General features: G+C 35.7%; 1 protein-coding gene across 3 annotated transcripts in view; it reads left to right on the forward strand.

Annotated features, from left to right (window-relative positions):
* Positions 1 to 643: 643 nt before the first annotated feature.
* Positions 644 to 22,478, forward strand: part of MBNL1 (muscleblind like splicing regulator 1) — a 219,744-nt gene continuing 197,909 nt past the window's right edge. For all 3 annotated transcript variants that reach the window (XM_058426390.1, XM_032173875.2, XM_032173882.2), the window contains exon 1: positions 644 to 762. The gene's annotated coding sequence lies outside the window, so the exon portion shown is untranslated. The remainder of the gene's footprint in view (positions 763 to 22,478) is intronic.

Below are 22,478 nucleotides of genomic sequence, written 5' to 3' on the forward strand. Positions count from 1 at the left end.
CATATATCAGCTGGACGGTTTCCTTCTGCATAGAGCAATATTTTCTGTGATCATTGAGCCACACAGGAGATGTTTCCTTATATAAACGAGCACTACTTAATCAAGTATGGGTTTCTTTTCTTTTCATTTCTTTTTTTTTTTTTTGAAACGGAGTCTCACTGTGTCTCCTAGCCTGGAGTGCAATGGCCGTGATCTCAGCTAACTGCAACCTCCACCTCCTGGGTTCAAGTGATTCTCCTGCCTCAGTCTCCTAAGTAGGTGGGATTCAGATGTCCGCCACCATGCCAGGCTAACTTTTGTATTTTTAGTAGAGACAGAGTTTCACCATGTTGGCCAGACTGGTCTTGAACTCCTGACCTCAGGTAATCCACCTGCTTCGGCCTCCCAAAGTGCTGGGATTACAGGCGTGAGCCACTGCGCCAGGCCAACAATAGGTTTCAATAGCTTAACTTTTCTAAAATTTGCTTACATATATAAACATGTGTATACTTTAATTATATATGTGTACAGGCACCAATTATAGCCTGTTGCTGTGATTTCAAGTGTAAGCTTTATGAATAATTTTCCATGCCCCATAAAATGAATAAAGCATAATGACTGTTATTTCATAACTTCCTCTTTTGGTGGGCTATCCTTTTTGCAGAGGAAAAAAATAATGTAACTAGAGAAGAGAGTTGAGCAGAGAACCGAGCTCTTTGAAGTGCTGGTAGTTTGTCTCAACCCGTCAAGCAGCTTAACAAGCAACTATAACTAAGCATAGAGGTAAGAGCAATTATTTGCTATTTTTCATTTTATTATTTGGATTGCTATTTATATAGCAACAATTTAAATGCTGGCCACATTACAGTGTAGATTAGATAAACCTGATACCTCTTTCAAGTAAGTAACCGACATTTTAAATAAAAAGTTTAATACATTTACAAAGCTCCAAATTCACATACATGCTTTTAAAAACCTGGAAAAATTTAAAGTTTTCATTGATCTCCAAATTATTTTACCTGCAAAATGAAACATTATCTTTCTCGTGTATTTGTAATTTTGCACACAATTTAGTGCTGAAGAGGCATTTGGATTATTAACAAATTTGATAACTTTTCTTCTTTCCCAGCTCTAGATTATTTCTAATATTCTCTCACAGATATACTTTTGTTCATTTTGCATATTATTAGTTGAGCACTTTCCAGAAAAAAAAGCATTCTTACATTTGTTTTTACCCACTGTGAAAATATATTGTATCATTTAAAATATGACATTTCATTATTGTTTTTATATCATCACTTTATGATGATATTTGTTTAGAAAAATTAATTTGTAGTGTAGACAGCATGACTTAAAATTTTAAATGGAATATGCAAATCTAATTTTTAAAATGTATTGTTTTCTAAATAAGTTTAATTTGTATTTATAATGCTTAAAATATAGTAAGAATGAAAACAAAGTAAGACATTTGGATTGATAATTGGAAATCAAACTAAACTGAAACTGATCTTATTAGTGAAATTCTAAAATAATCTAGATCCTAGAAACTTTTATTCTCATTTGCACTAATCTAGAATAATACCTACACATATTAACTGTATTTAATACAATTGTATTCATAATATAGCAATTTTTAAATCTTCCTTTTAAAAGCTGTTGGTTTCTTTATACTTTGGTAGAAACATTAAGGAGTGTTTAATACAGCTTTGAAAAGAAAAATCCGTTTAAGTGAACTACTCTGGCTATATATACAAATGGAGGTTTGAAGAGTTTGCCTCTGAGCATTTTCATAACTGAATCGTTTTGAGAAAGTTTCATACATCACACATTTACGTGTGAGATTTGGTAAGTATAAATATCCCAAGACGTATTTGAAGCTTTCTTAATTTGGTTTGAAAAAATTAGACTAATCTCATGGCTTCCAAAAAAGAAAGTCCACATTATCCCATCAATTAATAGATTTAATTTTTGATAAATTTTGGTAAATGGTGCTGTTATTAGGGGTTCTAGTATGTTACCTAGTACCTAGTTGGTTTTTTGTTTGTTTGTTTTACCTATTTTCATGCACTACACCAATAGTTGCTGTCTTCTTATTATAGGGAGAAGGACAGCAGATTGTTAATGTTACAAACTCAGATGTGAATTGTTGAATCAAATTTGACATACTTAACTCAATGAAAATTTTAAAATTAAGTTGATGGTTGTGAGAAATCTGTTACAATTGTGCGTCTTCATCTTTATCACACACTAATTAAACACAACTGCTTGTCAGGTCTGGGGGCTCAAGCCTGTAGTCCCAGCTATTTTGGAGGCTGAGGCAAGAGAATGGCTTAAGTCAGAAGATCAAGGCTGCAGTGAGCTGTGATTGCACCACTACAGTCCAGTCTAAGTGACAGAGCCAGATTCTGTCTCTAAAAATATAAAAATAAATAAACCTTAAAAATAAACAGAACTACTTCCATCAGAAGTTCAAATGTCCACAGTTTTAACTATGAGATATTTGGATATCATGAGCTATTAAGTGTTATATGTAGTATGGTAATATACTAAATAATGGCTAAAAATCACAAGGAAACATAGCTCAAGGAAATTACAATATGAGCTGGTCATAAGTGTAATTCAGAACAGCAAATGAAGGCTAAAGCAGCAGAGAAGATACTATCTCTCTGGCAAGACAAATTTGTTGTTGCTGTCAATAATTAATAAAGTCTGAATGAACATCCTAGTTCTAGATTATGGAAAATAAGTTTTTAAGTCGTTCTCTCTTTGATAAAATTGTCTTTACATAAGAAAAAAATGAGTGCTCATCTGAGTTTCCATGATAATATTAATAGAAATAAATATTAACAAATATTTAATATTCATTATTTAATATTATTGTTTATTCATCATAAATAAATATGATAAATAATTTATTACTGGAAAATATAATTTTGACTTCTGAGCTGTAGTATATATTTTACTGTGTTTTAGTAGATTATGTTTATGTGACATGATTATCTAAGAAGTTTTCATTGTATCTAATAAAAGTTGAGACTGGATGACTGCTGTTATATAGCATTGTAAAATTTGGTCTCTGTCTTAATAAGACATAGTTTGATTGTGTGAAGTGAATGATCTTCTTGGGCATCTATTAAACTATTGGTTCCAGGGTTAATGCTGCTAATCTCACAGTTAAATGGATGTTCTGTCCCTCCTTCACAAGATGACCTTCCCAAAGTTGCTCATCTATAGAAATAGAAAAGAATGATCTGCTTATAGAGGGCTCTATCCCACTCCAACAAATAAATATATATTATTTTTCAAATAACTACATTTAGGGATAACAGTGCTATTTGTTTTTGACATAAATTACTAAACTTCCGAAAGAACATTGAAACATTTAGTTTTTGTTTAGTTGTTTTGTTTCCTCTTCTTTTGGCCGTTTTCCCATTTGCAAGAATAAAGAGAAAGTTTGTTGCCTGAAAGAAAGATTACAGTTTGGGTGCAAACTCAGAGACATGACCTGTTATTGAAAAACAAAAATCTTCGTATCCTAGATAATGTGGGTCTTTCAGCCATTTAAAAGAAAATCTGTGCCCTCCTGTGTTTGTTGACTTTCTATTTATTTTTAATAAATGTAAATTCCAAATGATTGCTACATTTGCATATTCACATATAATTAAAATATGCTAAATAAATAAGAAATGATTATGATTGCAAAAATATGAGCTATGGAAGTACATGAGCTCTGTATGATAAAATATGTATCATTTTCATGATACATGAAAAGAAAATACCTTTTACAGATATAAAGAATAAGGGTAAGCCATTTTATATTTCTGAATATTTCCATTTTAAAAAATAAATGAAATGGAATCTAATTTACATATCTGCATTGTAGAAAATAAAAGCACTGTTCATTAATTTTTAATCTTTAAAATATAACTTGTTATTTGAGAATTAGTATAGTTCTGTTACTTGTCTGACATCGATGCTTTTTATCACTTTTTATTAACTAAAATTAGGCACTCAGATTTAATGTTTTTAAAATTCCTTCCAGTTTTATCTTTATCTTTATATACATTTTCTAAATATAGGTTTTAACTTTTTATTTAATTTTTTTGCTTTTAATATTATGGGGGAAAATACTAGATTTGCATATTTAAATCCAAATTTAAATAAAAATGTCATTACAATCATTCATTAATATTGGAACCTTGGAAAGCAGATGAAGAATGAAGTTAGTCTATTGGTGTTGCTCCATGAACCAGTATAAAATTTCATACCTCATTATTATTCTACTTTACAGATATTTCATCATGAGCCTTTATTTTTTTTAATATGTAGCGGTTATCACATTCTCAAAATTTTTCTCACCTTGGGAAAAAATAAATTGCAATATGATTTTGAGAAAAATCACCACAGTTGTGATTTTGAAAAAATAAGTAAAAATTTTTAAAAGTGTACCTTAATTCAATTTATTTTCTTTTTGCACAAGAGAAAAATGTTAAGTAGGTTGCTTTTATTCTCGTTCTATGTGGGTGAATACAGCTGAATTGGAGGAGCAGCAAAAAACATTTTCTATGCAATTAGGCAGCCTTCTGAATGAAATACAATAATATATCTGATGGCAGTGAGTTTTCTTAAATGCTCACCAGAAACTCTTGTTACACTTCACCTACTTTAAAACATCTTATTTAGAAATAATTGGAAGCTCATGAAAGTTGTAAAAATAAAAAAGTATACCGAACCCCTTATATCCTTACCTAGATTCGCTTAAATATTTTATCCCATTTGCTTTATAATGTGCTCTCGTTTTTTTCTTTATATTTTTATATGGTCATAATTTTTTTCTAAACAACTTAAGAGTAAGTCACACATAACAAGGCCTTTCAGTCTGAATTTTCCAAGAATAATCTCTTATATAACGGTTACATCCAATTATCTACTTCATAGATTTACATAGCTACACTACTTTTATCTAATATTTGTCCATGTTCCAATTTTGCTGTTTATCAAATAATATCTTTTTAAATATTTCCCCTCCAGTAAATCACCCAGTCTGGAGTCAATTATCACACTTAGTTGTCTTGTCTTTTTAAAATGTATTATTGTTAAATGATAAGTAAAAATTGTTTATTTTTCTTGCGTAAAGCATGTTTTAAAACATTTATACATGGTGGCTAAATGTATAATGGATCAATTGAACTAATATATGCATTGCTCAAATCCCTTTTGTGGGGAAAACATTTAAAATCTAATCTCTTAGCAATATTTAAGAATAGAATACATTGCTATTAATTATAGTCACTATGTTGTACAATAGATCTCTTGAATGTCACATCTCTTTAGTCTCCTTTTGTCTGGAACATTTCCATATCATTTCTTTGTCTTTTATAAAAATGAAGATTTTAATGATTATGGTGTATTCACTCTTTTTTTTTTCATTTGAATAAAGTGCTCCTCATTGTTTATTTTTCTGACATTTCCCCATGATTAGATTATGGTTATGCACTTTCTGCTGGAGTTCCTCATAGGTGATGTTGTTTCCTCTCCTGCTATCATATCTAGAGGCACGTGAGGTTCTTATGTCCCACATTGTTAATGTTCATTTTTGTTGCCTAGTCAAGGTGTTGTCTGATTTCTGTATTGCATAATGATGGCTCCTAATCAAAAATTTCCCCTCAGATTTAACATTCGTTGATGTTCTTGTCAAATGCAATCTTTACTATAATGGATGCAGTATGGTGGCTTTACAACTTCAGGACTCCCTCCACATTTACATTAGTCTTTCCCATTCTACTGTAAGCAAAAGAACTCCCATCTTCAACATCTATTTAATTATTAATTTATGTATCTGTTTGTTACTGGTATGGATTCATGAATTTCTTTTTTCCATGACTCAACTATTTTGGTGCTTAAATTGTTCACATTTGACCAATGGAGCCCATCCATTCTAGAACAAACCCTTCCTTCCTTCCTTCCTTCCTTCCTTCCTTCCTTCCTTCCTTCCCTCCCTCCCTCCCTTCCTCCCTCCCTCCCTTTATTCCTTCCTTCCTCCCCTCCCTCCCTCCCTCCTTCCTTCCTTCCTTCCTTCCTTCCTTCCTCCCTCCCTCCCTTTATTCCTTCCTTCCTCCCCTCCCTCCCTCCCTTTGTTCCTCCCTCTCTCTTTCTGGCCTCCCATTCAGGGTGATCACAACACTCCTTTTACATACAATTAGGTTCATTGTTCCCAATTTTAGGGTTTTTCCCTTTACATATTTATTGATTTAATTTTATTTTTTGAGTCAATTAATTTACTTTAAATCTTGTTTTAACCTGTAGAGATTAAGTGCTGCTTGCCTTAGACATTTCTACTAAACAAACCTGATACACCCTAACTCAAATGTTATTGATACAGTTCAAAAATACCTGCTTGAGTTTGGGGTTGAGCTTTTATCTTTGTATTTCAAATCTCTTCAATCTACATTTAGTCTGAAGTCAAATTATCCTCCTTTGCATTCCAAAAAGTGACAATTTCAGAAAAGAAAGTAGATAGCTATAGTCACACTGGTAGTTCACTTAACTTATGGGTTTATTATTCCAGAGTTTTTAAAAGTTAAATGGGCATGTTAGGGAAAAAATAATTATGTAAAGCAAATAAAGACAAGAGCAATCATAAATATATATAGTCTATAAGAGCTAAAAAAGTTTTCACTCTTTTATATGTGATTCTAGAATATTCCTGCCCCCAGTACTTCCCCATATTCTACTCCAGTATTCATAACTGAAAATAAACCCTAAAATTCATAATAGGAAGAGAAATTTGTGGTTGGTGTTGAAAGATTCATTTTCAAGTTCCATTTTATCGCTTACTGACTGTGGATCTTGTATAAGTTACATCTCCTGTCTTTCCAGACATCCACCCTTATAACCCTAAATAAAAAACAAATTCATACCTCCTCAACTTTCTACCAATTTCTGGGCTCATACCCCACACAGATTATTGAAGCTATACACTCAGATATTAAGAGGCATCTCAAATTCAACATGCCCCACATAAAACCCCTCATTTCCTACCCCTCTGTCTGCTCCATCACCAGTCTTCTTTGTTTACTAAATAGTACCACCTTACCTCCATTATCCAGGCCAACAGTATCCTTAATTTCATTCTTTCTTTTCCTCACCTACACTCCATCTATCAGCATGCCTGTCTCTTGTTCCCAAAATATATTCCAATGCTGACCAGAATCACCTGTTGCACATGTTGAGCAAAGTGTAAGACACTGTCATCTCTGTTCTGGACGTTTCTGTTTTTGTGTTAGCCTATTAAGAAACCCTCTTTTTCTATTCTTGCATCCCTACCAATATGATCATTTAAAATATCCATCAAATCATGTGACCTCCTGCTCAAAATTCTTCAATTGCTTCTTATTTTAATTAGGATAAAATCCAGATTCCTCACTAGAGCTTATATGTCTTTGTGTCTTCTCTCATATCCTATCTTTCATCTCTTCATTCATGATATTCTGGCTCTACTCCTCATTTTCCCCCCAGAGTATTCTGAGCTCATTCCTGACTCAGGGACTTTCCACATGCCCTTCTCTTTTCCTGGCATGCCCACACATCTTAGTGTGACACAATCTCTTCTTTATTCAGGTCTCGCCTCAAACATATCTCCTAATAGATGCTTCCCATTGTCCACTACATATTTAATTGTAGTATTCCCAACCCCATCACTCTGTCATTTTACCCCATTTTAATTTTACTGATAGCACATAAAATGTTACACAACATGTTGATTTTTATTTCTTTATCCAATTATTTATTATCTGTTCCTTTCACTAGAATGCAAGTTCCATGAGGGCAGAAACTTGGCCTTTGTTGTTCATGCTACCTTTACATTTTCTAGTAAAATAAATGGAGCATAGTAGGTGCTCAATAAATAAACAATGATTAAGTGAAAGGCCTCAACATTTCTGATAAGCATAATAGAAATAACTATCTTCCAACACTGTCTTCAAGGGGCCAGTACTCTAAACTGCCATGCAAATGTCAGGTGTCATTTATTTTGTCCGTGTTGAGTCAAACGAACTGAGACCAAAAAGTGGTCCTTGGAGACAACAAATAGACAGAGAAGTTCTCTTTTTTTCTGTGCTGGCAATTTTCCACTGAGCTAAAAAGAGATAAGTTCATAGTGACTGCCACTAACTTTTTAGAATCCTGGGGTGCAACACCTCTGCATTTCTTGCCCCATTGCCTCTGCCCTTGTCCTGCCTTGCCCTCGCCCCCAAGAAAAGCATGCACCCACTCTTCCTTGACGGTTAGGGTTCATTGTTTTCCTCAACCACATGGAAGAGTAATCTCCTTCCAGAATCCTTTCCTGATTAGCCATCTGCCTGTGCTGGCCTCACATCTATGCTTATTTTCAATATTGTTTTGTAATTACTTCCTTGTTCTATTTTTGATCTTGAAATGGATTATAAAACTACTCTAGGAAAATTCTTGTACATCCAAAATATCAAGCTTAGTTATATGTATTAACATATAACTAAGTTTTTGAGATTATAAGGCCCTAAATAATAATAAAACCAATGATAATGATGATAATTGCAATGTTAGTAACAATAATAGCTCTGCTATTTCATGTTAAACTTTTTTTGTATCATCATATGTCAGGTGCTTCACATGATTAACGAATTTAATGCCCTCATCAGTCCTATGAAATAAGTACTATTATTTCCACTTTACAGATTTAAGGAAAAATACAGAAGTTCAGAGAGGTAGGTAGCTTAATAACGGTCACACAATTGATCCTGGTGAGTCTATCTCTAAACTGGATCTGCATCATATTTACATATGGCCTATACCACTTAATTTTTGAGAAGCAAAGTAGGTAAATCTGTGGTTTAGATACAGTTAAGAATTTATGGATTATTATGATGCAGTCCTAAGCCAGAAATCTTACAATTTGGTGGAGTAAATATTAAAAGAAATAGATTTTAAGACACAGCATAAAAAGTAGAAGGTGCCACATGAAAGATCAAAATAATTTAGAACTGTACTTCCAGGTGCATTGATGGTTACAAGGCTCCCTGGAGGTAGCTGGTTTAAAGTTGAACTATTGAAATTGTTTCATTAGGTAGAGAAAAGTTGTGATAATAAATTTTCAGAGGAGTCCAGAAAATTTTCAAAGAAATAAAAATATTCTAATATTACATTAATTTAATATTGAGCCTTAACTTAAAATATTGAGCCTTTTTAATATTGAGCACTATCTCCTATACTACCACAGGAGATATTTGGTGGCTCTGACTTTATGGTTCTTCTCAGGAAGTGGGTTGTGTGATGAGAGGATTTTTAACTCTTGCAAGAAGCTCTGTTTTCATTTTAAAGTGAGTTTATTCATGAAGTCATATATCAAGCACTATACTTTGGGCACTATTTTAGGTGCTGGGGAAATAGTTATGGACAAGATCAAGTTTCTACCCTCAACGAGGCTTCAGTCTAGTGGGGAAAGAATTGAGTAAACTAGTAAAGAAATAAAATTTTAAAGGACTTTTAGATAGTGATAGTGACCAGAAGAAAATCCAGCAGAGTAAAAGGATAAAGAGAAGATGGGAAAATCATCTTTACGTAGGTGGTCTCCTGAGATGGCCTATTTGAAAAGGTAATATTTAAGCTAAGACCTGAGCAATGAGAGGATTGAGAGCACCATGCAGATGACTCTGGGAAGAGTAGTTCAGGAAGAGTGATTGACCAGCGCAAGGACCACAATGAGCCTGGCATATCTGAGAAGTAGAAAAGAGCCTGGATCTCAAAGGATGGTGGGAGATGAGGCTCAGGAGCTGGAGTTGAGAAAGGGCCAAGTCACATAGACTGCAGACCAAGGAATGGAGTTGCACATATGAGCAAATGTTTGCAAGGACATGCATATGTGTTAATTGGGGATGGGGATGCAATGAATGAACCATTATCTCTGGCTAACGCAGGCTTGGAAAAACTGTTGTTTGAAGAGAAACAGGAATTACCACATAGGTAAAAGTTTCATAGGAGATAAATTATTACATTTAGATGAATTTCAGATAAGCCAAGTTTACCTGGATAAAAGTGAAAGGGGCTCAAGTACTATTTAAATTTACTTGAGCCCCTTTCACTTTGTAACAAATTTTCAATTTGTAAACTCAATGTTTTCAGCAAAAATTGCCATGGAATAATTGACTGTAATCTTGGCTATTTGAAGATATGTACACTGATTTCTGATAATGGTGTCATCATGCAACCTAGTTTCTGCATGGATGAAGCAGAAAAGACTACAGAAACAACTATATTTTAGCCTCCAGAGACCGCAGATGTTCCCTTGTTTATTGTTCCCAAATCCCAGTAGCTATTGGGATTAGGGATAGCAATCCCTGGCAACATCAACCTGCTCCCCTTAAAAGTAGACACAAATTACTCTGCCATTTTCCATAGTAATTATATTCCCTATGATTTATTTTTATTATCCTAAGAGATCTAAATGACTCATATCACTACATTTTAAATCTCTTTTAGTTGGACACTGCTTCCTTTAAGGGGTAGGAGGTTGAGGGCTGTGATTTGGAGAAAGAATATAGAATAGCTTACTGAAAGACTCTTTTTAAATTGAGTAAACAGGCTCAATATTTATTTGTTAGGAATGATGAGAAAAAATGGCCTTCCCTCATACTTAAGAAGTTAATAACAACAAGTATAGATTCTTCGATTTCTGGTTCGGGTTAAAAGCCACCCATAAAAAACATTAGCTGGCCTTGGACTGAGTGTGTACTAGAAGGATGACAATCATGTTGTCCCCAAGGCAGTTGGATGTGTTGTTGTAGGAGCCAGAAGCTTACTTTTGAGTGCTCCTGGCAACCTCCAAATAGAAAACCATTGTGCTACTGGTATTACAGGGTGTGGAGGATTATAGATGACTTATGTGCTATTTAAGCAATGCATTCTATCTTATCATGTATATATGTGGGTATGATGACCACCATATTATCGGATTATTGCAGAGTGTGAGGCAGTGTGCGGTTTTTAAGTGCGTGTGTGTGAGAGAATAAATGCATGAATATCTGCAATAAGTATTAGAGAGCACTCCTGAAATATAAGCCACTTCCTGACCTGGGCATATTAACCAAGAAGCAAACCTATTACAAGTATGCAAGCATTTGATTTTCTACAATAATAGTACACATTTGTTGACATGAACTAGATTCAGGAAAGGAATACAGAAAGAGCAGGTGGACGTTGGGCCTATTTAATTAACTTGGGGCTGATGATCACTCTTCAGAAGAGGATGCTAAGGATGCCTTCTCCAGAGCCAAGAGGCCTCTCCTTGTGCCTTTATTTGGCTTTCCTCCTCTCATTGGTGACCCATCATGTCAGGAAAAAAAATGTCTCTCAAAAGTGTAAATGTTATTCTTTCTGTGTGTGATGTCATCATTTTAGTGGCCCAAGCATTTGTTACTAAAATAGTACTTAGCAACACATAATCATTATTTTCTCCTCTTAAAATTCTGAGTGTGTTTGTTCTAATGAAGTCAGGAGACACATTTTTCAGGGAGGTAGGAGTAAGAGCTTAAAAACACGAAGTAATGCCTGGAATAATCTCTTGACGTGTTCCTTAAATAAGCAAGAAGACAACTAAATTTTCCTTCCTGTGGCGACAGCTCTGGCGGAGTAAAAAAAATAATTTTGAAATACAGTGCTAAAGGAAGTGGTTTTCATGCAACTGTGCATCTTATACTCGTCGTTAATGTGGTAGATACCATTTGCTTGGCTTCATTTGACTTGTCTTTCTCATGTTTTTGCTTGTAAAGTGGGTGAGAAAAGTTCGACCAAAGAAACCTGTGCACTGACCAATCAATAGTGATGTTTCTAAAGTTCCTGTTAATCATTTCAGGAAACATCTTGGGCTCCTTTTTAATTACATCCTACCTAATTTAAAAACTGTAAAGGTGTCTCTGTATAGCTATACCATCTTGCAGAAAATAGCTATATATTTCTTAAAATTTGTAATTTGATTTGAATCCTCACATTTTGAAGAGACTTGAAGCTTAAAAAGAGCTTATTTTTTAAAAAACATATTCTGTATTTTAAAATTTCTAATTAATATTTTAAATAATAAAAATAGCTGTAATTTATCAAAGGCCTTATCAATGTTAGGATAATTCTCATGAAGTCATTCATTATCATAATTCCACAAGATAGACATTTTAAGTTTGCGGGAACCTGAGACTAGGAAAAAATTGTCCAAAATCTTGTGCCTAATGACAGATTCTAAAGCCTATCTTTATGTCTAATAGCCAAGGCCATGGGAAATTACACTTAATCTTTTCCTGCCCTGATTCTTCTAAAAAGTGTGTGGGTCATGTGCAGGCCATTGCACCAAGTTGGTTGGCAGGGGGAGGTGGGTATGCCCTGTTGCCAAGAGCAGCCAACAACAAAGGCAGCAGGGCAAGGTTGCAGCAAAGACTAAGGTTGCAACATCAATAACTACTGCCAGTGGAAACTAGCCCATGTGTCATACTTGGTATGTATATATCTGTTGCCAATAACCCCAAAGTAGATAGTGTTTTCCTTTTAGTCACCGAGTAATCTAGTCATAAACAAAATAGATTTACTTCACTGGCTGCTTCTTTCATCATGGTAAGGAAAATGCCCAAAGTTATGCCACATATCATCTAAGCATACCTTCTTTCTAACAATTAATTTTGGCTGCCTTCTATGAATCTGATATTGGTGCCAAACATTCCCTTTCCCACAAGTTCAAGAGTAATCAAGCAAAGTTGACACCTTCTAGTGCCCACGTGGGCTTTTTGGTATTTAGGGACCTTGGCAGATTATTTACAGCTTCTTTCAGAGGAGCCTTCCAGAGCTTTGTAAGAATAAACAAACTTCAAAGGTCTCCGAAGGGGAAAAACTGTCCTGGCTAAGTCTATAATTTAGGCTATCTTTAGAGAGTACAACTCCATAAAGAGAGAGGTCCAAGAAACCAGCTTCTTTTATACAATTAACTTTTTCTTTACTTAATTGTAAAGACTAAATGACAAGTAGGAAAGTGCTTTTACAGGAGCGTGGGAGTCTTAAAGCTGTAGAAGGAAGATACACTGTGCATGGGAGTAAGTACGTGGGTGGGAGTTACAGATTACTGCTCTTTTGCTAGTCTAGAATAACTATGCATAAACATCTTTATAGTAGTAACTTGAACAAAATCGTTAAACCTCTATTAAAGGCACTTGATACATCATTCAAAATAAGCACAGGTTACCTTATATCCAGAAACAGAAAAAAATCATTTTACATCCAGCCAAAAAAGATTTTAAAAGAGCCTTTGATTTTTGACAAAGCAAATGATAATAAAATTAAATTTTCATTTTATTTTCAAATATTAATTCAAAAGCTGACATGCTATACTTCTTGAAATTATCAAAGATAAGCTGGCTAGCTTTGTCTGTAGATATCATACCCTTAAAAGATTAAGCCCAGGAAGTGAATGACAATAACACCAAAGACAGCAACAGCAAGAGCATAGTACTAATGATCAGTCACAGATTTCTTCTGACCTTGCCTTTAGAGGCTATGTGATGGACACCTTGCCACTTAACACAAATAGTCACTATTTCATGCAACTAGTAATAGAATTCTGTCCTCATAAATGAAGAATTCAGACAATGTGCACGTGTAGTACAAGTACTGTGAAGACTTTCAACTATAATGTGAGACATTTGAATTCAATAAAAAAGGGAGAGAGCATTAAAATAATTATAATTGTTTATCTGTTGAGTTTAGATTCACCAGTTACACACTCTCATTTTTCTCATTCACTAAATTTTGCACATTTATATTATTTACTTAGTTGATCATAATTATTTACCATTTCATATTAATTGTCCTTGCTATACTGCATATTTCAAGAGGCTTCAGGTCTAGTTTTTCTTACCATGCAGCCTCAGACTCTAGGAAAGACTGGAATTATGCCAGGTGCTAAGCGACTATTTGTAGACTGGATAGGAAAGTTGATAGCAATAAGGTTTAGAATGAAAATGCAGCAGTAACTGGTGAGCTGGTGACCTATGGTCAGAAAAGTTTGAAAAAGGAAAAGAATGCTCCACATTGTCTAAAAACACATTCATTACTGGGAGGGCTCGATGGAATCAGGCCCTGTCAGCAGTTACTCATTGCTAAGCCCATTGCAGAAACATGGGCATTCAGATCCATCCAGGTGGGGCCAGGAGGGTCAACTGGACTGATGGCACATTCACAAAGGCCATAAACTAAGATGTCTAGCATTATCTTCAAATGAGTTTCAAATGAGGTATGTTCTGCTAACTTGTTTGTGTTTATAATTTAAGTATGTTAATTTATTGAACGAATTTATAAAATATATTAAATGTACAGAATAGCTTTTGTTGAATACACATAATTACATGTATGAGTATGTAACTGGTGAAGATATGTATATCTTCAAAAGGAAGTGGCCAAGGACACACTTTATCTTTCAGAGGCTCTGATGTCACTCTCAAGGGGGTGCTTATAATCACAATTTCTTAGCAAGAGACAGGGTATAGAATTTTAAACAAACAGCAACATAAGTATTTTAGAATATGCAGGATTCTCCTTTGTGTGATCTTAACTATTTGTCTTATCTGTTTTTAATCCTGTGGACCACTAATGCTTACCTGGCATAAAGTGAAACATATTTTGGTTGCCTAAGAAGCACCACTTCCAACCATGTGCATGACAAAATGTACCACCTTGCACCACCAGTTTAGCTATCCACAGCTGGTCCTAACTCCCTCATTTCTAGATGCATATGGGCACCAGTCTACCCAAATCTAATTCTATCTGAGGCCGAGTTTCCTGCAGATAATTCTGTTTCTATTGAGCCAAATAAACTTTACTTGCCAAAGGAAAAAATGGAACAGGTCAATGGATTGCTACCTATTCTGGTTAATTTCCATTTCCTAAACTCTAGCTTCTTGCAGAGTTTAGGCAAGAAGCTGGCAACCTTGGCTGCGCTTTGAAATCATCTAAGGGGCTTAAAAAAGATACAGACGCTTGGATGCCACTCCCAGAAATTTTGATTTAATTTGTCTGGGTTGCAGCCCGCCTATCCAAAATGTAGTCAGGGTTAAGAACCACCACCCTAGTTTCAGTCTCCTCATTATGAGCATGGGGTCATAATTACCTCACATACCTCTTGTGATAAGTTCAAGGAGATAATGTGTGACCTTAGAGTCTCTAACACTTCCATTCCTCCTTTGCTTCATGAAAGACAAATAAAAAGGAAGGACGTGGGGTTGGCAAGTCTGGGAAGGTGAGGAGGAGGGATCATTCTGCAGAGTTCTTCCAATGAGCAGTTCATTAGGGTTAACAAGCTATCCTTTGTTAAAGCAAACGCTCTTGAAGGATTAAGCCTCATTCTCGCCTTAGTGTGAATGACTTTAATCAGATAATCTCCTATCACCTAGTTGAGGATTTGTTACTGAAAGCCTAGAGGAGGTAAGGAGAGAGAGTTGCAAGGCCAGTTTGGGATTCACTGAGGCAAGCCAATGAAGCCTCAGCCTCTAGGAAATAAACCTGACACATAGTAAGCTTTCCATAATGACAGAATAAAAAATCTGAACAACAAACTTTCTCCTCATGTTGCTAGGACAATATTTGTTAAAAGTGTTTTTCTGATCAAGCCTCTTGTCTGTCCAATAGCCTTTCATGACTTTTTTTCTGACTTTCTTTCTGCCATGAAGCTCTTAACAAGTGTCAGGTAATTTTACCATTTGCCAGCTGCTTGGGAGTCCGTGAGGAGCAAGGCCTTGCCCAGTCCTATCCTCCTTGCCATCTGCTTGGCACATGATAAGCACGCAGGGTTTGTTGAATTTAACTGAATGGTTTCATTTGCTACACTCTTTTCCAACTGTGTTTTTTCCCCCACGTCTGTCCCCAACCGCTAGACTATGAACACCTTGCAAAAGACTTAATAACTTCTTTATCCCCAGTGCCAAGCACAGCCCTTGGCACATAGTCAGCAGTCAATGACTATGTGTTAAATGTATTAAGGAACAATAGCCAGTGCACTGATGCCTAAGTTAAGATATTAAAATTAATTTATGACTGTACTGCTCAGTTCCCACTCTTTTGGACAAGGCAAAGAGGAAAGAAGAGAAAAAGAAATAGACATATGAAACTCCCACCATTTATTAATGGGACAAATGTTGTTCTTATTCAAAGGTCTCTTTAGAACATCTTACGAGACATGATTTGAACGTAATTTCAGGAAACTCAGATAGGCAAGAAGGAATAAGAGGAGCTAACAAAAGATCCACAGAGAGAACTCACACAATGGAATGAAAAGAGAGGGATGAGGAATATCACAGAAACCAAAGGAAAGGAACCTCAAGAATACAATGAGTAAGTAGATACATACAGCCAACATTTAGGAACATCAACCCTGCTATTGGCATTGTCAAAGATTGGTTTACCTTTAGAAATAAATAAGATAATGGCCATATTTTTTCATATTTGTTTTCTATATGGAACAGTGTTACTATGTAGAAATATTTGGGTTACAGTACATAAAACAGTTTCACTACAACATTTATATTAAAAGCCCTATTAGATACTATTTTTAAAAGATTGCAAGGGAATTCTGGGCTAAATGAAAACACAGAATTTTATGAAATGGTAGAAAGTGTTTTACAATATTACATGTAATTACATATTATAAGCATAAATAGATAATATCTCAATTTTGATCTTCTGGCTGTATTCTATATTTATTTTTATATCTGTTTAATTTATTGAAAGACCACGATTGCATATTTACTTGTCTTTAATAACAGTCCATAGTAGAAGGTATGCATATATCCCAGGTAGAGTGTTTATAAATATATTACACATTAGACAGATGAATTCAGGAGCTTGGGGTACTAGCTGTGAAACACTGTGGGGCAGGAGGCTTGTCCTCTTGTTAGCTGCAAGGCTTTGGTCAAGGGCCAACTCTCCAGCTTCCATTACCTCATGAAAAATGAAGATTATATATAAATGACATGGGGGGGTGGCCTTTGTTTTATAAGATTGTCTTAAAAGATTAAATTTAGAAAAGAAATTGCATATATAGTACAATATTAACTATGCTTTTTAAAATGCATTGGAAAAGCCTAGAAGGAAATAAATTGTAATACAAACAGTTCCCTATCTCTGGGAACTGGAAACACTGCTGATGTAAAAATATTCTACCTTCACTAATTTCGAATTTTCTATATTGTGTTGACTCCAAATAATAAATAAGTCACATACAAACAGGCATACCACATCTCCCTTCCCTCAAGGTATGTTATCTCGAGGATCACGAGTCTTATGGCTTCTCTTCAACTCTGAGATGTAATGTTCTAAGGTTTGCTGTACCCCACTGCTGAGGGTCTTCAACCAAATCACATTCTGCTGCTGGGTCCCCAGCTATTTGCTGTCTGTTGCCCTCCTAGACAGAGCTCACTTTTGGTTTGCTCTCATTCTCAGCAGTGGTGCAATTCATGCACTCTCTTCTGAGATTAGACTATCAGCCTTTACACAGCAGTCGAGTTATCTAGTTATCTTTGTGAAAACAAAATTTAGATAATGTTCCATCACCCCATCCCACCCCTGCCTCTAACATAATCAAACACTTCAATGGTTCCCAGTGAGGAAAAGTATCATGGTTGTAGCTTTGCATTTTGAGTGTGATTAATTTAATGGAGATTCATTTTTTCCCTCTTTCTTGACTGTAAGCTCCTTGAGGTTAGGTAGTTTTTGCTGACCGTTGGCTCTCTAGCCATACCATGAACTCAGGCCTTAGGGCTCTTGCCATGCAGTATCCACTGCTTTGAATGCTCTTTCCCCAGTTATTCCTCACTTCACCAAGAACCTTGCCTGTATATGACCAGCTCAGTCCTCCATCCTGTTTCACACAACCTCCTCTCCCAAATCCCCCTAACCTGCTTTATTTTATTTCATAGCACTTATCTCCATCTGAGATTACCTCATATGTTTATCTTTTATTTTTTATTTTTGACTTATTTTTTGTTGCTTGTCTCCCCCTAGTAGAATGAAACCCCTTTGAGGGAAGTGGTTTATCTGTGCTGTTCATTTCTGTAACCACAGTACCTAGAATAGGAGTTAGCCATGGCGGATGCTCAATAAATGTTTGTGAAATGAATAGAGTCATTGTGTGAAAAGTGTTTTCTGTATGGAAAGAAGGAAGGAAGGATGAAAAATAGTAAGAATAAAAGAAGGAAGAAAATGAAAGAAGGAAGAAATGGAGGAAGGAAGAACTATACTCTTGGAAATCTAATGTAGCACCTCCTCACATTAAACTGGGGGAACTGTTAGGCCTATTTTAGAGCTTCTTCTTGTCCTCATTGTCTTTAAGCAAAAAAACAAAAAAACAAAAACAAACAAACAAAAAAACGACAATGAAAATGAATGGCCTGAGAGAGTCAGAAGACACTGATGTCAGTTCTGCTCTGCCATGGTGCCAAGTTCCTTATATAATGCACTCCTCTGGTTTAACAAGGGAACAAGGCCAGATGCTCTCTAACATTCCATTCAATGCTAAAATTCTATGATTTTGAACTTTTAATTTCAAAATGTATTTGCTTACTGTCTCTCTATTGCCAGATCCTAAAATAATGATATTGAAGATATAGATTCAACTTTTAGGTAAAATAACTTGAGAAATGCATAATATTTAACTGTGTTAAATTTTATAAACATTTAGTAGCAAATATATTGATTTTATATATTTTCACATTCATGTGCAATATACATGTTATACATACAATATATTGTATTATATATCAAATGTATACATAGTATCTATTAGAATACATATTTTAATTTTTAAATAATGAGCACAAAGAAATTGTGTTGTATACGAAATATATAAAGGTCCTTGAAGATAAACTAAATTCGTGTAATTCTTTCTCTCAAGTATATGTATTCAAATATCTGAACAAGTTTGAATTCCACAAAAGAAGGCTACAAAAGGTCTCACCTCTCTCCTCAACCCTGTTGTGAAGTTTAATGTGATACATTTAATGCATCTACTTAAACTTGATTCTCCATACAAGAATGTTTGCGACTTTTGATTGCCTTTTAGAGTCATCTTCTCTTGACCATCTATATTTAAATATTGATTAGGAAGCACAGGACATGAGACTAGGTTCTGGTTTTGAGACCATCTTTCAATTATTTTTATCTTGGTATAATAAAAATAGTATTTTAAAAGAGTATACCTCCTTGAGATATTTTTATTTAGGTGATTCGTGTGTATGAGTGTGTGTGTGTGTGTGTGTGTGTGTGTGTGTGTGTGTCAGGAAAGACAAATTATATTGCAGAGGCAGTGAGAGCTTATTGAGCTATGAATGTGGTATGCAGAAGAAGTAAGTCACAATTCACACAGGCACTCACACACTTACATAGGTACCTTAAATATCCCCATTGGACTGAAAAAGATAAATGCTGCCATTATCTTTATCTTTATTATTGGTAAACAAGGAGCTGACATTATCTATAAAAACCATATTCCTTAACTGTATTTCTATTGAGATTCATTGGTACAATTAAAACTTGAATGGACTGAAATATTTCAGGAACCTGCAGTGAATACTTTTTCCTTTATCTGAAAATGTAGTTTATTTTACCTGAAATTGTTTTCTATAATTTCCCTCTCCACCCATAAATGACCTTCTTTTTATACTCATGGATATACTCACTTATGAACCTGTAGACTATACACTTCACAGAAACAGGAGAAACCATAATGTTCTCCTGGCACTGAGGGAATATCAATGGTATTCTAAATGAGGAATTATTAACTTTTTATTACAATAATGATTTTTTAGTAATTTCCATAGTTTGAAATGTGGTAGGATGCTAGTGGCAGTTGAAAGCTGACAACATGATTGCATAGTTTTAACATATGATCTGGTGTTTGTTACAGTGCTTTAAAATTTTAAATATTATCATTCATGTTATAATGTTATTAATGATAGTAAATTAGGCCAAATCAGTGGTAATGTAGTGTTATATCACAATTTATTTGGACTCAAGTTATAGATTGACCATTGCTTTATGAGTTTTCTTAGCTATCCTTTTTTTCTGTATCTAATGCAAAATAACATTTTTTCTCTTCTTTTTTATTTACCAGGATGGTTATTCTACTGTTTCTAACATTAAAGGATCATCCTTGTATTTCTTTGTATTCTGTCATGGAGTAAAAAACATGTCTCATCTCAGTTTCAATTTCTCTTTTGCTCCCAGAAGTTCCCCCCTCCTCCAGTGTTGAAGTAGAAACATAATTTCCCCTTTTGCACCATGAGCAGGTTCAAAAGTCCTGTGTTTCACCATGTTGCTCCAAACAGCAAATTTTCTAACCCACATGAAAAAAGAACACCACAGTTCTAACTTGGAATTCTACAAAGGTTTGAGAACAATTGAAAATAAATTTCTACCACTAGGATTAGTCCTTAGTGGTTTGCAGGCATTCTAAGCAGAGGGGCATGGAAGCTAGCTAGGGCACCAACCTGCTAGCAGATGCAAAGTTTGCTCCACTAAGAAGTTAGGCCTTTAATATCACAGACAATGGGAGGCAAAATGAAGAAATAAAAAGGCAAGTAGCAAGCAATTCAGTAGGCTAAGCCAGGGATTTGAGAGTCTCCCAAGGCTCCTCCCTTCCTCATTCCCTGCATGAGTCATTTTTCCAGTCTGTCCACACCCATTCACCCCTCCATCCCACACTCTCATTCACCCTCCAAGCTGCCATCACAGGAACTTTCTGCAATACAAGTCCAGACTCCATCTCTGGCCCTTGCTGCCTAAACTTTCCTAGTTCATTAGTTTTGACAGTAAAGTTGAGACTCGTTAGATTAACACAGACCTACTTTTAGCGTCATCTCCAGCCACTCTCCCTTACTACCCTCCCCTGGCTTCTCACAGAAAGTCTGAGAAGGCTGGCAGGCCCCTTGTATATACCCTGCTCTTTTCGTTTTCTTTGAGACAGGGTCTTTTAATGTCACCCAGGCTGGTCTCAAACTCCTGGCCTCAATCCTCCCTCCATGGCCTCCCAAAGTGCCGGGATTACAGTTGTGAGCCATGTCATCCAGCCTGCCCTGCTCTTTTCTCCACCTGGACTCTACTCCCTTTTGATCTTGCCAACTTCCACACACCTTTCAAGGCACCAGTTAAATGTAAATCCTCCAGGAACCCTTCCTTCGCCATCCTCAGAGCCCTCATTGGATTGCTTCCAACATATAGCACTTATCCCTTATGCAGAATTAATCGGTTTGTCTCTCACCTAGTAGAGGTGTTATCCTTGAGTGTAGGGACTGTCTTATCCATTCTTGCATCACTGGTATAGTAGGTACTAAATGTAGTTGCTGAATGCTTAATAAGAGGAATGGAAGTCTTTGTAGCTTGGGGTGGGATACTAATGGGCAGATAGAAAGTTCCCATCCCTGTTCTCTGAGAAAGTGTCAGTGTTCTTTTAGTTTGCTTAAACTGTGTAGGTACTTGAGTCCTTTTAAACGATTAACGCTGGGAAGAGGCACCATTTAATTAATTAATTTGTTCTGGAAGGGATCAGTGTACAATTTTAACTCAGTGCTTTGTGGATCTAGCTAAAGGTCAAGAACTCAAGTCGGCTATTAGTGCCTCTGGAAGATATTTCTGCACTTTAGCACCTTTCTGATGTTTTTCCTTCACCTCGAGCTGGCCTCACTCTCTTCAACAAAACTGAACCTGCAGGAAGAATGTTGTACCATATCCAGCATTTTTGTCCCAACAAACATGGGACAAACGTTTTTCATTAGAATCTTCCTTGAACAAATTATCCGAATTCCTTACATTCAAAGGAAATCCTGCCCCCAGTCTCCAAAACTTCATCACATCACAGACGTTCAGGATTCTTTCCATTCAAAGCGAAGCCAAGTTACAGCTTATAGCACCCAGTGAATTATGATACGGTGCTGCGGTTTATTTGCTCTGGCGACAATATGGCTTACTTGCCGTGGAATATCCCGGTATTTCAGAAAGTAACATATTATTTTTAAAGAGGGAGTTTGCTTTCTCTAAATCACATGGTGCAAAGTTGGGAATACAGTGGCTTGTAAATTACAAATATTTACAAACTAGAAGGAAAGCTGACATGTGAGTGTTTGTGCTTGTGTGACAGTTTCACTAAGGAATTCCAAAACCGTGGATAGCCTGTCACTTGAGAAAAATACACAGTGGCAGTCTTGCAGATGTTTTTCCCGCCTGTTAGCCCTCCAGGTTCAAAAACTGTTTGGTGCATTTTAAGGCGGCAGTCTCACCAGATCGCAGGATTCTAGTCTAATCGGCTTCTAACCTTCAATCTAACATTGCCGGCTTCCTTGCAAAGCCCGGTGCAAGGGCCTCTTTCAAAACGAACCCACGGGTGTGCCCAGCTAGTCGGCAGAAGTAGCGGGAGGGCGTCCGGTCTGCACGCCCGCCGCGAGGTT

The sequence above is a fragment of the Hylobates moloch genome, unplaced genomic scaffold, assembly GCF_009828535.3.
Source record: "Hylobates moloch isolate HMO894 unplaced genomic scaffold, HMol_V3 SCAFFOLD_13, whole genome shotgun sequence".
Lineage (NCBI taxonomy): Eukaryota > Metazoa > Chordata > Mammalia > Primates > Hylobatidae > Hylobates > Hylobates moloch.